At 45.6% G+C, this 17,738-nt stretch overlaps 1 pseudogene; it reads left to right on the forward strand.

Annotated features, from left to right (window-relative positions):
* Window positions 1–1,987: 1,987 nt before the first annotated feature.
* The window catches only part of LOC124860767, a 43,646-nt pseudogene continuing 27,895 nt past the window's right edge, over window positions 1,988–17,738 (forward strand).

The raw sequence follows: 17,738 nt of genomic DNA on the forward strand, positions 1-17,738 counted from the left end.
GCTTGAACAAGGCTTATTGTCCTGAACCACACTTATAATGAGATGTTTAGCCCTGTGAGCTCCTTTGTGGCTCTCCTTGTCCATTTGCATGTGATTTACAACCAAAGATTGGAAATGTTTCTTGTACTGAATCAGAGTCACAGGATTGCAATTTTAAAACTGACATAATGCTTTACTAGTAGATTTAATTATTTGTCAATCTTATTTTGATACCTGTATAAACACAGCTGTATTGTTTTCAGTGTTGCTTTCTGGTTCTGTTTCATTCCTTCCTGACTGCCAGTGGCAGTAAACAAAGTGGATATGTCTCCTCGCGCTCCGCGCCGGTCAAGATTAAATGTAAACAAAGTCACGCACGTGACACGTAGCCCACCTGGGCGTGCGTCTATAAGTAGCACGTGGAAGGCTACGTTCGGTCTCTTTGATCTTCTCGCTGTCAACCGTTGCGTGTTTCGCAGGTTGGTCGCTCCTATAAGTCCGTGTTTTGGCGCTTATTGGGTATTGCTGGTCTAAAAGAGGTAAGCACACTGTTGGTGTGATTCGGCATCATCCTGCCTGTGACTTTTTCGTCGGAGTGCTCTTTGTAGCCCTCTAAGGCTGTGGTTAACATTTCTCTGTTTCTGTGTTAGCAGAACTCTAGTAGCCGGAAGCTTGATGCTGGCGCTTCTTTTCCCCTGTTGAGACCGGGTGGGGAGGAGCGGAGAGCTGCAGTTTTCAGGTGAGTGGAAGCTGGATGTTCTGACTGCGTTCTGTGCTGCACAGTTCTCGCTCGGATTGCCTGGCTCGTGTCTGTATTGAGAAGCAGTGGATTAAAAAGAGGCCTCTGATCGCGTTCTTCAGTTCTATTGAAGTCCTCGCTCAGTTGGCCTGGTGCCTGCCTGCATTTCCCACGTCTGTGATCAGGATGCTGGCGTGCGCTTCATGTGTGGCTCCTCTACAGGTAGAAGACGGACATGACCTGTGCCCCAAATGCCTGGGCGTGGGTCATCTCAGGGAAGCTCTGACGGACCCATGCATGAACTGCAGCATTTTGCCGTTGCCTGTTAGAGAGAACAGGCTACCTCAGGTGGAGAATCTCCTCTTCGCGGCCGAGCTGCCACCCTAAGGGATGCCACAACCGTGTTCTGGGAGGCGGGGGGATGCGCCAGTGGAAGAATGCCGCAGCCACAGAGGAAGAGGCCTCGGCTGGAGCGCCCATCTCGGCTGGAAATGGACTCTTTGAGGGCCAAGGTGGAGCAGCTCAAGGCTCTACTCAAGGCCCCAGAACCCACGCCTGCCTTCCAAGCAGCATCAGCTTGGGAGTCGGGGGAGGACCTGGAAGATGATGGAGTCTCTGTGAGGGCCTCCAATTCAGAGTTCCAGTCAATCGAGGACCAGCGGGACCCCTTCCCAGACCCTCGGGATAGGGAGGGGGATCCCCCGAGTATTGCAGGAAATGATGGCTCAGGTAATTCCTTTAGGAGTTCAGTTAGCTCTGGCCCAGGGGAGGAGCCATGCCAATTATTGGCAATTATTTTGGCAGCCTTGGCCAAGGTTGACCTGGACGATGCACCCGTGGCCCGGCCAACGGGAAACGCCTCCATTCGAGGTGCCACTGTCGTCTGCCTTCCTGAAAGAGCTTCAGCGCTGCTGGAGGGATCCTAGAAGCTTCTTCCACCATGGTTGAGACGCACAGATCCTGGCGTGCATGCGCAATCCTGGGGATCATGGTCTGAGAAAAACAATTTTTTTAAATAGATGGCGGGAGCAGCACTGGGCAACACAAATGACGCAGCTCTCCAGGCCTTTGGACTCATGTCCAGGGAACTTGGTCGCCTTTTGTCCACTCTGGTGGTCACCCAACGCCAGGTCTGGTTGGCACAGGCCCCGATCTCGGATGACTGTAGGCAGAGCTTGTGGAGGCTGCCGGTGATACCGGGCCAGCTGTTTGGACCGGAGGCCGAGAGGGCACTGGAGCGCCATCAGCAGTGGGCCACCTTTTGAGCCTATGGGGGCTGCCCCATTGAAACTGCTGTCTGTTAAGACTGCTTTTTTGTTGGCGGTAACAACAGCCAAGCGGGTCAGTGAGCTCCACGCACTCGCCATCCCCCCTACCTGCCTGCGTTGGAAGGCAGGCGGGTCCGGAGTAACGCTGTGGCCAAACATAGCCTTTCTCCCTAAGGTTCTGCCCCCAGGCTACGTGAATACAGCCATTGAACTGGGGGCATACTGCCCTCCCCCGTTTCAGTCCGAGGAACAGAGGCTGGCTAACACGCTGTGCCCGGTCCGGGCATTGCAGCTGTACGTGGTGGCTACAGGCGCTATTCGCCAGTCGGACCAGCTGTTTGTGTGCCACGGGGGACAGAACAGGGGGCGAGCCCTTTCTAAGCACAGGCTGTCGCATTGGGTCGTAGATGCTATTGCGCTGGCTTATGAGTCTGTGGGGGCAGCTGCCCCTTCTGGTGTTGTGTGCCATTCCACCAGGAAAGTGTCTACGTCTTGGGCGGCACTGAGGGGCGTGCTGCTGGGCAACACCGTGCACGTTTGCACGCTTCAACCGCCTCATTGTGGCACATGAGTCCGCACTGGCCTCGGCAATCCTGCCTCTGGCCCCTTCTACTAACTGAGAGGTGCGTGACTACTGCATTCCTCGTGACATTGCTGGCATAAGTCATCCACTTTGTTTACTGCCACTGGCAGTCAGGAAGGAATGGTCCAGAGGTAGCAGGGACTAAAAAAAGACCTCTGGATGACAGCGTGGAGGCTTCACAGATTGCTGAAAAACCTCCTTGAAGTGCCTTGGAGACCAAGGGGCTGTTGAAGAAGCTCTGCAGGCTCAGAGAGTGAAGCAACCATGGAAGTCCCTTCATTGGGTCTTCCATGATACCTGCAGTATCTGCAATATCTAAGCCACCCTTCAGAGCCTTCTTTTTGCAAATTTGCCTGGCCTGTCTAGAGTTTGCAGATATTGGGGATGAGGGTCAAAACCCAGACGATTCAGGGGGGTGGTCAGGAACGATTAAATGTAGAACTTTATCTGTCAGGCTGCTAATCAGGTGACCCATGACACCCTTTTTGGATCCAGGAACAGGAGGAATGGAGTCATCCTCTGCTCTGTTATGAGCCTTGCTAACATGAAGATTTTGTATGGTTGTTTCTTCTCTTTTTTTCACAAGGCTCATATTCTACAATGAGGCTCTGTCAGAATAGAACCAACAAAAATAAATGCTGATAAAACCTTTGTACCTTAGGTTTTGCTGCATCATTGTAGTTGGTCCATATTTATAAATGTCATTTATTTTTCTGTCTACCTTCTACATCATTACAAAATATATGCTGTACAGTTATTGTATTTGGCAGACTGTAACATACATTTCCCCTTGCATCATTTCTGTTAATGTCTTACATGACTAAAACCCTGGTATTCTATGGTACACCGCACTTTTTTGGGTTTTATGTACCTTAGCGTTTGCTGTGTTAAGAGTTTTGATCTTGATTTGCCTAGAAGAGCTTTGCCACCACCGCAGTTTGCTTTGTATTGTGTTTGATGAACTCTGGTCTGACTGATGCAGTGATAACAACCAATGAGAGAAGTTAGAATTTTCTGTGACAACTTCCCATAATTTCTGTTCTCTTCTGGCAGTACTGGAACCTGGCTGACCCCACACAAAGGAGAATGGAGAATTTCTAATTTGGACTGCCACATAAATATGTCAAAACATTGTTTAGAGACTGGAGGATCTGTGCCTTACAAATAAAAGCTCACTAAAAGTTAAGGGCTGATCTAAGCTGATTCTTGTTAGTCCTTCAGATGTTTATCTTCTTTTTCTAGCTGTCCTTCATGTTATTTCCCTCCTTTATTGTTCATTTTCTCTTGACGTCACTTGTCAGCATCATATTTTTCTTTACTTGTTTCTGTTTTCTCTCTTCTCTGGTTTAACCTTGGTGTCTTGTCAAACATAAATAGACTCAACATTTTCCCATACTCTCATTACCATAAGATAACAGAATTTGTCAATTTATTGTAAAGTATGTCTGATTTGGGCTGTATTTCTACTCCTGCAGGTTTATGTTTACTCACCCTTAACAGGGATCCATTTAATCTTTTTAACTGAAACATGTCTTCACAGGCAAAAGCAAAGCTTTTTTGTACAACAGTTGTGACAGAGAGTTGTCTGCAAGTTTTCAAAGCCTCTGCCAGCTCCGCTTTCATTTCCTGCAGATTTTTCTTTTGGACGACAAAGGCCAAATTGCTTGGACTGCGCAGTCCTTGTAAATGTAAGAGTTCCTGTTCACAGTGGCTGAATGACAGCACTGTTAGCTCATCCAAATCCGTTATGACAGTGTTTCCCAAACCAGATCTTGTTTGTTTCTGCTAAAGTTAAAGAGAGAAACTCAGACAAATCAGGGAGTCATCCGTTTTTTTTTTCATATACCAGTAAAATGTGAGAAAAGGTACAGCATCTAACCAAATTAAGCCTCAGTAAATACAACATAACAATTTTTATATATTTAGATACAGTGAGGGTTTGCTTTTCTTTTGTTTTAAACAGAAAGAAAAAAAAAAGTTATGCACCCAGAGAGCCTTGTTTGACTCCAAGCAAGCTGTACGTAAACAGCTTAAATATAATATAAAGAGCTGGAACGTCATACAGTTGTATGACACCATCACCTGGTATGTGAGGGCTGCAGTTGTCACAGTCATCTAATGTTCAAACAAACAGATATGTGAGGGAACATACATACAACATATCATTCCACAATGTTTTTTTTTTTAGGGTGTCCAGGACCTTTGATTTAATGGTAGACAAACATGGAACATGGCTTTCTCATACTTTGCACACAATATAACAAACCTCCTGAGGAGTGGTCTTTCTTGGCTGACTGAAACCTTATCAAGGTCAATCTATCGGTTAACAAGTTAACAAGATAGACAACTAACAGCTGCAAGTGAACATCCATAATAAAAATAAAAAAAGCATAGCAACCTAACTGTATCTAGCTATATATATGATAGACCAAGGAAAATCCTTCAATCCAGACAGCAAAGTAGTGGATCTGCTGCTAACAGAAAAGTCTACCCTCCTGTTGTCCTCGGGTCAAAATTACCTGCCACTGTGTTAAACCCCCCCAAAAAATCCAATAAATGCAATTTTTTTAACTTGAAATTTTATGACTTTTCCTAGATTGGCCCCAACAATAGAAAAAGTGAAATGTTGCTTTTATTCACAATTCCATATAAGCTGTACAAAAAAAGGTACAAAGGTGGTCTTTGGGTCAAAATGACCCGTGAGACAAATAGAGTTGAAATCAAGGTCACAGAGTTATTTACAAACCACAGAATGTTACAATGTTTTAAATGTGTCTCAGATCAATCAGTAGCAGAAGTAAATAAGGCAAATCAGGTGGTGTTCTCACAGGCTTCAGAAGACCACCTGTTTATTTCCAGAGGTTATAAAGGTGCTGCAGATAACAGGACCCCAAATTCTGTCTGGGCTGAAGCCATGAGTATGCATTATACTACCGGAGGCGCTGTAGAACTGATTTTATCAGATGTCCAGCAAGACAACTCTGATTCAGAAGAGGAAGTGGAAGATGTATCCGAAGAAGAAGATGGGGAGGAATACAACCCAGAGCATGATGAATCATCTTCAGAAGAAGAATAAAACCCTGAAGCTGAAAGAGAGACTTTCCTTTCAAAAAATGGCAAAATAACATGGTCCTCAGCAGCATATGACCAACATGGCAGGCATGCAGAACAAAACATCATAAAGATGACCCCAGGACCCACAAGATATGTCGTTTCTCATGCCCATAATATTGTCTCTACATTCTACCTGTTTATCACACCAGCAATAGAAAAAATAATCCCGGGGATGACAAATCTGGAGGGTTTTTGCAAATATGGAGACAGCTGGAAAAAGATGGATGAGATTGACCTGCTGGCCTACTTAGGGCTGCTAATCTTAGCAGGTGTATACAGGTCCCGAGGTGAGGCTGCAGCTATTCTATGGGATACTGAGAGTGGAAGGCCAATTTTCCGAACCACAATGCCACTCAAAGTCTTTCACACCTGCTCGAGACTGCTCCGATTTGATGACTGTGAGTCAAGACCAGCAAGACGTGTGACAGACAAACTTGCAGCCATAAGAGAGGTATGGGACAAGTGGGTGGAGCGGCTGCCCTACCTCTGCAATCCAGGGCCTGACGTAACAGTGGATGAACAACTGGTTCCATTTAGAGGTAATCTGTTGTCATATTTGTAATAAAAGTGGTTTTCACTATTGATTTATTTGACTGTTTTCTGTGACACTGATACTAATCACTGATGCTAATGTCTTTTGTCCAAAGGTCGTTGTCCTTTCCGGCAGTATATGCCCAGCAAACCAGCAAAATATGGGATTAAGGTGCTGCAGCACAGGAAGCATAGCTTGATTTGCGATGCCAAATCAAGCTATGCTTGGAAAATGCAAGTCTATACTGGGAAGCCGACCAGTGGATTCCCAGAGAAGAACCAGGGGATGTGAGGTGTGCTTGATGTGACAAAGGAACTGAGGGGTCACAATGTGACATGTGACAATTTCTTCACCTCTTATGAACTTGGACAGCAGCTCCTGAAGAGGAAGATCACCATGGTTGGTACAGTTCGAAAGAATAAGCCTGAGCTCCCACCTGCACTGCTTGCATCAAAGAAGATAGAAGTCTTCTCCTCAAAGTTTGCCTTCATGCCCAACACCACTCTAGTTTAATACCTCCCAAAGAAAAACAAGAATGTAGTTCTTCTGAGCACACAGCACACAGACGGTGACATTAGTGATCGTGAGGACAGGAAGCCAATCATCATCCTAGACTACAACTGCAACAAAGTAGGTGTGGACAACCTGGATAAGGTGATTGGAACATATAGCTGCAGACGAATGACTGCCCGCTGGCCCCTGGTCATCTTCCACAATATCATTGAGGTCATCTTCCACAATATCATTGATGTTGCCTCCGACAATGTCTTTGTGATTTGGAGAGAGATCAACCCAACCTGGATGTTTCATAAGCAGAACAAGAGGAAGTTGTTCCTGGAGCAGCTAGGAAAGGCACTTGTAACTCCACTCATTGAAAGAAGGAAGCATGTCCCCCGCACAGAACCCTCAGCAGCAGTTGTGAAAGCTATTCAGAGTGCAGGAGCTCTGAGGATCAACCTGAGGATCCATCTACCAGAGCCACTTCCCCAGCTAGGACAAGTAAGAGGAAGAGATGTCAGTTCTGCCCTCAAAAGAAGGACTGTAAAACATATACTGTGTGCTGCAGGTGTAAGAAATATATCTGTAAGGGCTGTGCACTTGTATATTGCCATACATGTGCTAATTAGTTGAATGGGTTATGTTATTTTTTCATATTTTTGAATTGTACATTGTCTTAAATTGTTCACTGGAGAAAAAAAAATGAAACTGAGTCATTGGGATGAATAAAAATGTATTCAAAACTCCTTTTTGCACATTTTTTTTCTTTTCTTAAGCTATAGAAATTCAACTGAAGGGGGAAAACTCAAGTATTCACACATTTTGAGCTCAATGACAATATGCAAGATGAAATTTGGTGTTTAAAATTTAATTAAGCTGTTTATATTGGGGGTTTAGTGAAGATGGGTTATTTTGACGCGGAGGACACCGGGATTATACAGAAAATGAGGACAACAGGGTTAAAATTAATTGTAGGAATGAAACTAGTGGAGAACACCATCTCATACCACCCAGTACAGTAGTTACAATGCTGACTAATGAGAGACTGATGAACAGACAATTTTGCTGACCAAGGAGGTAGGCCTCGAATATACCAGATCGTACTAAATGTAAAAGGCGAGCGTACAACCGGATGAAACAACAGTACATGCCCCCTACAGACAGTGCATGTGCTTCCGGCGTGTGACACTCTTCGTGAAGACCAGCGGATTTAAACCAGGGCTCATGTTGACTTCTTACGCAAGTCCACCTACTGTTTGGGTGTCAGGAGATGTGACTGGTTTAACTCCCCTGCAACTACTGTTCGTACATCTGAAGGAAAACTACATTTAACTGCTATACCATAAACAAGACAAATGCAGTTTAATTAAATTTTATAGTTTTACTGTACATGAAATGACAGTAAATTACTTGTTACTCTTTAATAGGCGCTTTTACCTACACACGGATCCCAATGTCGGAGTACTGTGACACCTGTATGCACCACATGCCAACTGAATACTGTGACCACTGGCCTCAGACTCAATGCCACTCATATCGGATTCCATCAAGTACTGCATTAGCACCAGATTATGTTCAATTTTGACTGTATCTTCTATCTTTCCCAATGGGAATCCACATTCTGCCATTGGCACGCAAGTAGTAGTTAAATGTGCAAAATCACAATAGTCTCAATTAGTTTAGTTAAATGTGGTTGAGCTTGATCACATTTAATTAAATCTAAATGTGACAATTTTCTTAGGTGAGTAATTTTACATTCAACCAGATTGAAATGTGTCCATGTACCTGATGCTTCCACATAACTTATTCAGTCACTCTTTTGAACCGTCCTTTTTACTTTAATTAATGGACCAGTCGGTAAGTTGTAAACTATCGAGTTTCATCTCCTGCTCTCTAGTTTCCTCATGTGGTATTACTGTAGAGACAATCACCCCAATCAATATTTAAAAATGCTTTCTGCTTGAGCACTTGCTGCACGTCCGGGATGAGCAAAGAGGTGAAATTAAAGCCACCCTTTACCTCCCGTCGCCCCTGTGACACGATACCTTGTCATCAGCCTGGAAGCAAAAACAAGTTGCACATAGGAATGGGAGGAGGTCAGTGTGAGGTGTCTGTCTGGTGAAAGATGGCAGGTCTAATGGGAGGTTTAAACATTGATGGCCTCTTTGATTCTTCATAATAAGATTCTGGGTGAGGAATGACTGTATGTTGGCTAAATTAACCTGAGATAAAGAATAAGAGAGACAGTCTATACTCCTGCATGAACATGTTTCTGCTCTCGGTGGAGGACGCTTTTTCTCTGTCTCCCGCAACCCTCCCATATCTGCCCTGCTTCAGCTCTGTGTCTTGTCTTCTTTTTGGAGCCTCCTTTTGCATATCTTCCAAATTCTGAGTTACGGATTTGGTCAGCTGGTCTCTCGATGCAATTGATCAAATCTTCTCGAGGATAAGACAGGGTGAAGGAGAGCCCACTTGTCTGGACTGGACGTTTTTCTCTGGATACACAATGGACTCCTGGCAGAAGTGGAGGATTGTGTGTTTGTTGATAATGTCAGTCGAGGATGTGGAAGATATGTATATAATTGGATGTTTGATATCAGGATATCTGCTTTTTGGAGTCAGCGGTTACCTGGAATATCGAGAAATTCTGAGAATGTCAGCAGCTGTTCTGGCAATTGTGAGGCTGCCTGGCATGTGTGATGGGATCTTCAGGGTGATCAGCACTCAGACTGAGATGTTACGTGAGCTGAATCGCAGGCTGGACTCAGGGGTGAAGTGGGATAAATCTTGGAGAAAGTTGTTCGCTCGGATCTGGCGAAAGACCAGGAATTTGGCTGTTTGGATTTGCCTTTGAGAAGCACCAGCGAGATTCTCAATGCTGACGGAAAATTAAGAGTCAGCCTAACCTAAATAATTATTGTTTTTCTGAATCTGGCTCCCCTGCGCGGCTTTGATGGCTGGTTATCTTCAACTTCTCCTGGAAGTTATGTAAACATGACGCTCTGCTCCCTCTGCCCCCTCCCTTCCCTGAGGACATCTGTGGACCTGCTCAGAACTTGGCCGGTTGATGTACATTCCAACAAACCATCAAGGACAATGGCCTCTGTGACAGTGCTTTATGGACTTACTTGCACACACTCACTTGCACACACACACGTGCTCAAGATAAACATATGCACCCCTCACACCACCTTCACCGTTCCCGGCATGATGTTGTTTTGTAAACTTGTTGCTTCTTTGTGCTGAGGTTTGTTGCAATCTCAAACTGTATCCTGCTAAGGATAAAGTGTGAAATATGATTTGTTTTCCCTCTACTTACCTAATGTGGCCTCTTTTCTCATCAACAAGGGCAGCGCCTGTGAGTGGGCAGCAAAGCCTCGGTGACCAGTCCCCCCCTTGTCTTGTGTCATGATGTATGTTTGGATGGGTTGTACTGGAATTCTAATTTCCCCTTGGGGATCAATAAAGTATCTTTGAATTGAATTGAGTTTATTTGTTGACTGTCAGGGAAATGCCTACATTATTTAATTGAAAGCAGCAGACACAAAGACAGAGGCACAATAATCTGTATGTGCATTTCTAAGACATTAAGATGTTTTTAACAGAGATTTGTTGGCAGAAGCTTTCATACAGTCAACATTGGCATGGATGGCATAATAATTTGGGACCTCTTAATGATGTATCGTTCTGTTTTCAATATAATAAAACAACAAAAAAACTTGTAACTAATTTGGTGCACAAGTCCAAATTTATTGTTGACTTACAGAGAAAGGGTTAAAATTATACATACAGGAATAAATGCATTAATGCACCAGCCACTAATATTTGAATGAAAACCAAATGGTTTTTGTAGCTAAGTAGTGGCATAGGCATACTTCTGACTGGATTTAATTACTCTTCTTAGCAGCGATGGTGAACTCATTTAATTTGGTTGGGCTCTTGGCATTGACCTAACTTTTGTATATAGTTCATAGTTCCATAGTTCTTGTTGGGACCCCAGCCATAAGTTACAACATTAAAGGCCAGCAGGAACTTTTATGGAACTTTCAAATAAATGGCATTAACCTACTTCCAGCACAGACAGGAACATGAATTACAACGGACTTCCCGTGAAGTCACTGTTTGAATAAAAACCTCGTTTTGCAACAAACTGACCTCTTCCACACAGGTCCCCAGCAGAAATGGACCCAAAGCACGCTAATGTCTCTTTGCTGGCAAACAGACATAAACTCTTAAAACTGGATCCAAGAGTGTCAGGATGTGCCATTTTGTTCTTTGTTTTTGTTTACTTTGGTGTTAAAAGTTGTCCCTGTTCCTTTGATTAGTAGTTTACTTGGTTTAGTTAATATTTGCTTAGATTCTTGTGCTTGTTTACATGTCCTTAGATTAAATTTTTTTCTAGAGTTGTTATTTATGTTTAGCTTATGTTACGTGTTTCTATTGGTTTGATAGCTATGTTTATTGATTCCTTCTGTTTACTTTGTTCTGCCTTTCTTCTTTGCTGTTCCCCTAGTAGTTCTTGTTGTCTGATTTACCTAGCCTCTCCCTCATTGGTCCACTCTCCTTCTCTCCCTGCTTACATACCAGGTTCCTCTAATTATTATTCGCTGGTTCCTCATGTCATGCTCGCCATGTTGTCACGTCTGTCCTTTTGATTATGCTGCCTAAGATATCCTGCCTGTGAATCTCTGACGACTTTGTGTTTATCTTTGAGCCTGAATTAAAGAGATTCTGTTTTCAATATGCTGAGCCCAAGCGACTGTTTGCATCCTGGTCCAAAACAACCTCAGACTATGATAAAGAGTGTCATACAATCACGCGATCATATGCACTAAGTTAAGTAGGAATTAATTGCTGGTTGTGTATCCGGTATTCATTCATGAATGGGGTAATTAAGGTACAAGCTTGGTATGACTTATCTTTCTGAGGTCTACAGAAGCAAACTGTGTTCCAGAGAGTTCCCAGCAGAGACCCTGTCTCTACAACGCTGAGCGGAGCAGTTTTTCCCAGTCTGAAGAAGGACAACGGGGACTGCATCACCTTGGCTACAGGAGTAACACACAGTTCAGCCAGCCTGGCCGAATGAGGAGCCCCACCCCACAGCTATGGAGGTTAGCTGCAAGTTAACCCTTTGTTCACTGTGGATGCTTTCCTCAACTTCGTCGCCCCGGACAACTTATCCTCAGCACGGTTCACATAAGAGGTAGTGTTTTGGCCAGAGAGCAGTTGTTTAGAATTAAATAATCCAAACATTTTTCATTTTACGACGTTTGGTTTTGTTTGTGTTGAAAACTCAGCTATGTTAGTGCTTAGTATTTTAAAGGGATGTGTTTTTTTTGCTAGCCCCAACTGCCAACAGCTAAGAACACCATGAGGTAAACACCATTAAGACCCATTTATCCAGGAAGATTTGGTTCTTATTCAAAATAATATTTCCTTAAATATTATTTCTTTAAATATAATTTTAATAAATAAAGGCAGCTAATTAAACACCGTTGAGAATTGGTCATCAAGAAGATTGGTTTTATTCAGCCAATCATTCTTTAAAATATTATTTTATTACAATATTAATTTATCTGATCTTGCATTGTGAATGGTTGTTTGAAGGTATACCAATAATTGCCTGTTGGTTCCAAGACTTTTCAACCATCTTTGATTCACTTGTTTATATTGTACATAGCCAATTGGTCTTCCTTATTCTTTCATTTTGTTTGGTAGTTTAGTTGGGTTTTAGCATAGTAAAGAGTTTCGTACTCGCCGTCTTCCGCTTTATCCGGGAACGGGTCGCAGGGGCAGCAGACTCAGCAGACTCAGCAGAGACGTCCAGACGTCCCTCTCCCCAGACACCTCCTCCAGCTCCTCTGGGGGAAGCCCAAGGCGTTCCCAGGCCAGCCGAGGGACATAGTCCCTCCAGCGTGTCCTGGGCCGTCCCCTGGGCCTCCTCCCGGTGGGACGTGCCTGGAACACCTCCAGAGGAAGGCGTCCAGGAGGCATCTGGTATGCCCGAGCCACCTCAACTGGCTCCTCTCGATGTGGAGGAGTAGCGGCTTTACCCCGAGCCCCTCCCAGATGGCCGAGGTCCTCACCCTATCTCTAAGGGAGTGCCGGGCCACCCTACGGAGGACCCAAAGTTCATGGCCATAGTTGAGGGTAGGAACGTAGACCGACCGGTAAATTGAGAGCTTCGCTTTTCGGCTCAGCTCTCTCTTCACCACAGCGGACCGGCACAGCGCCCCCATTACTGTGGCAGCCGCACCGATCTCCCGCTCCATTCTTCCCTCACTCGTGAACAAGACCCAGAGATACTTAGACTCCTCCACTTGAGGCAGGAACTCCCCTCCAACCTGAAAAGGACAAGCCACCCTTTTCCGGTCGAGAACCATGGCCTCGGACTTGGAGGAGCTGATCTTCATCCCAGCCGCTTCACACTCGGCTGCGAACCGCCCCGGTGCATGCTGTAGGTCTTGGCTAGAGGGGGCCAGCACGACCACGTCCTCTGCAAAAAGAAGAGACGAAATCATCTGGTCCCCGAACTAGACCCCCTCCGGCCCTTGGCTGCACCTAGAAATCCTGTCCATAAAAGTTATGAACAGGACCGGTGACAAAGAGCAGCCCTGCCGGAGTCCAACATGCACCGGGAACAGGTCCGACTTACTGCCGGCAATGCGGACCAAACTCATGCTCCGCTTGTACATAGATCGGATGGCCCCTAGTAAAGGTCCCCGATTCCATACTCGTGGAGCACCCCCCACAGGACATCACGAGGGACACAGTCGAATGCTTTCTCCAGGTCCACAAAACACATGTGAACCGGTTGGGCAAATTCCCATGAACCCTCGAGCACCCTGTAGAGGGTATAGAGCTGGTCCAGTGTTCCACGGCCGGGACGAAAACCACACTGCTCCTCCTGAAGCCGAGATTCGACTATCGGCCGGACTCGCCTCTCCAATACCCTGGCGTAGACCTTACCAGGGAGGCTGAGGAATGTGATCCACCTCTAGTTGGAACACACCCTCCGGTCACCCTTCTTATGTAGGGGGACCACCACCCCATTCTGCCAATCCAAAGACACTGTCCCCATCCACCACGCAATGTTGAAGAGGCGTGTCAACCATATGACAGCCCCACAACATCCAAAGACTTGAGGTACTCAGGGCGGATCCCATCCAACCCCGAAGCCCTGCCACCGCGGAGCTTTTTAACCACCTCGGTGACTTCAGCCTGGGTGATGAAAGAGTCCAACCCCGAGTCCCCAGCCTCTGTTTCCACCAGGGAATGCGTGGCATGGCAGGATGAGGCGATCCCTCGAAGTACTCCTTCCACCGCCCAATAATGTCCTCAGTCGAGGTCAGCAGTCTCCCACCCCCACTATAAACAGTGTTGGCGAAGCACTGCTTCCCCCTCCTGAGGCGCCAGACGGTTTGCCAGAATCGCTTCGAGCCAACCACAGCCGATAGGACTCCTTCTTCAGCTTGACAGCATCCCTTACTGCCGGTGTCCACCACCGGGTGTGGGTGAGAGTTGAATACATCCCTGGCCAAAGGGTCCGCCAGATGTTCCCAGCAGACCCTCACTATGCGCCTGGGCCTGCCAAGTCTGTCCGGCTGTCTCCTCCCCCAGCGGATCCAACTCACCACCAGGTGGTGATCAGTGGACAGCTCAGCCCCTCTCTTCACCGAGTGTCCAAAACATGCGGCCGAAGGTCTGATGAAACGACAACAAAGTCGATCATTGACCTCCTGCATAGGGTATCCTGGTGCCAAGTGCACTGTTGAACATGGTGTTCATTATGGACAATCCGTGACTAGCACAGAAGTCCAATAACAAAACACCGCTCGGATTCAGACCGGGGAGGCCATTCTTCCCGATCACGCCCCTCCAGGTGTCACTGTCATTTCCCACATGGGCGTTGAAGTCCCCCAGCAGAATAATAGAGTCCCCAGGAGGGGCACTATCCAGCACCCCCGACAGGGACGCCAAGAAGGCCGGGTACTCCGCACTACCACTCGGCCCGTAGGCTGAAATGATAGTCAGAGACCTCTCCCCAACCCGAAGGCGCAGGGATGCGACCCTCTCATCCGCTGGGGTAAACCCCAACACGAGACGGCTGAGCTAGGGGGCGACAAGCAAACCCACCCCAGCCCGCCGCCTCTCCCCGTGGACCACTCCAGAGTAGAAGAGAGGTGTTTCCTCTGCCCTTAGATTTTCCTTTCATCAAATTGCAGTCTAATTGTCTGTTGTTATGGTTTTCATCATTTTTTGCCAGCATGTCTGTGCTTACACATCTTCACACACACACTTACACACACACCTGTGTGATCTCAGCCTTCCCAGTTTGTGTTAAAAAGACTTGTCTTCTAAGCTTCCGTAGTTAACAAGATGCATGGGAGTTTACACACAGGGAGGGGCCTTGAGGGATGGTTATTTTACACTCATTTCAGACACACACTCACACACACACACACACACACACACACACTCATATACCCAAAGATGCACTAAACTAATGAGGGTCTGATTGAAGCATTGGAGTCCCAGGAAAGGGTGAGCTCTCTGGTTCGAACCTGTGAGGGTCTCAGTTCATCAGCGAACCCAGTGACAGGTTCATAAGGAGTACATCCTTTGAAGTGCAGAGTTCTGGAACACCTAACCACAGAGAATTGATATGTAAGGACAGCCCTCCCTAAAGATGAGTCTGTGTGGGTGTGTGTGTGCATTGGTGCAAATACATCCTCATACCTGTGTTCTGTACATCATTTACATGCTGATCAGATTTCCCATGCATTTGTTTTTTGTATACATGAGATCTGCAAGTGGAACATGTTCAAGTGAAATGTGTATCTGTCAGTCGTCTTCTCCCCTCCCTGCTGCAGACCTGCTAATATGCACTGTCAAGAGACGAAATATGAGTACATTTGCTTGAATCACTGCGGCAGAGCAAAGCCTAACCCAACGCTAATGGAAGAAGATGACATTGCGCATGGTATCGAAGAACAGCTGAGACCAGCTGCCTTCACACAGGCTTCCAACTGATTTATCTCTTTCTAAAGAGCCTGATCGCCTGTGAGAACACAACAGCTGAGTGTTTCAGCAGTTTAATAATTGTGATTCCACTGCTGAGTGATTGATTTCTTACTTCAGACACAGAAGCCATCATTTCTGCTCTGTTAAATACATAGAGCCTTTTCAGACCTTCATTTGGACATAAGGGAAAACTAACAACATTAGTTGGACAAAAAGTTGTTATATATTGGGTTAAATAAGGTTAAGCCTCCATTTCTCCTGTTGAAATAATTATGGGAATTTTAAATAATATCAAGGGAAGAGTACAGTGTTTGAATTATCAGATACAGTAACATTTAGTTTACTAAGTTTAAAAATAAACCTTTTGAATTTAAAAGGTGAAAGTTCCAAATTTTGAAAGCAAGGTTTTGTTAAAGGGAAAGTGTCGAACTCCGGGGGATCTATTTGACATCCTGTCAGATGAAAGACCGAAGGCACGGATACTGAGATAGGTATTAGTGTGTAGTGTGCTGGGGAAATCCAAACATTGGCAGAAGTTAGCGGTGGGTAGATGGAAGCATGCAATTTGATATAGTAACACCTAAAGCGCTAAATGTGATCTTGGGTAGGAGACAGTGTTACCAGTGGTCCTGGATCCCAACAGGGAAGATATAGAGGAAGAACCAATGGTACATACGGTACCGGAGAGGATGCTCGGCTGATACACAGGATCAGAGCTTGTGACATGAAAGAAGGATGTCTGAGCGACAAAACAGGTGCGAAGCAGCTTTTTTTTAAAGCCAATCATCATGGTCACCTGACCACCTATCTGACAGATAGAGGAAGTTAACATCTTCCCTGCATTTGTCATGACCCTCACCTGTTTGTGTTTCTAATAATTGCACCCACGTGTTTGTTTTATGTACAGGTCCTTCTCAAAATATTAGCATATTGTGATAAAGTTCATTATTTTCCATAAAGTCATGATGAAAATTTAACATTCATATATTTTAGATTAATTGCACACTAACTGAAATATTTCAGGTCTTTTATGGTCTTAATACGGATGATTTTGGCATACAGCTCATGAAAACCCAAAATTCCTATCTCACAAAATTAGCATATCATTAAAAGGGTCTCTAAACGAGCTATGAACCTAATCATCTGAATCAACGAGTTAACTCTAAACACCTGTAAAAGATTCCTGAGGCCTTTAAAACTCCCAGCCTGGTTCATCACTCAAAACCCCAATCATGGGTAAGACTGCCGACCTGACTGCTGTCCAGAAGGCCACTATTGACACCCTCAAGCAAGAGGGTAAGACAGAAATAAATTTCTGAACGAATAGGCTGTTCCCAGAGTGCTGTATCAAGGCACCTCAGTGGGAAGTCTGTGGGAAGGAAAAAGTGTGGCAGAAAACGCTGCACAACGAGAAGAGGTGACCGGACCCTCAGGAAGATTGTGGAGAAGGGCTGATTCCAGACCTTGGGGGACCTGCGGAAGCAGTGGACTGAGTCTGGAGTAGAAACATCCAGAGCCACCGTGCACAGGCGTGTGCAGGAAATGGGCTACAGGTGCCGCATTCCCCAGGTCAAGCCACTTTTGAACCAGAAACAGCGGCAGAAGCGCCTGACCTGGGCTACAGAGAAGCAGCAGTGGACTGTTGCTCAGTGGTCCAAAGTACTTTTTTCGGATGAAAGAAAATTCTGCATGTCATTCGGAAATCAAGGTGCCAGAGTCTGGAGGAAGACTGGGGAGAAGGAAATGCCAAAATGCCAGAAGTCCAGTGTCAAGTACCCACAGTCAGTGATGGTCTGGGGTGCCGTGTCAGCTGCTGGTGTTGGTCCACTGTGTTTTATCAAGGGCAGGGTCAATGCAGCTAGCTATCAGGAGATTTTGGAGCACTTCATGCTTCCATCTGCTGAAAAGCTTTATGGAGATGAAGATTTCATTTTTCAGCACGGCCTGGCACCTGCTCACAGTGCCAAAACCACTGGTAAATGGTTTACTGACCATGGTATC

The sequence above is a fragment of the Girardinichthys multiradiatus genome, chromosome 23, assembly GCF_021462225.1.
Source record: "Girardinichthys multiradiatus isolate DD_20200921_A chromosome 23, DD_fGirMul_XY1, whole genome shotgun sequence".
NCBI classification, from domain to species: Eukaryota; Metazoa; Chordata; class Actinopteri; order Cyprinodontiformes; family Goodeidae; genus Girardinichthys; species Girardinichthys multiradiatus.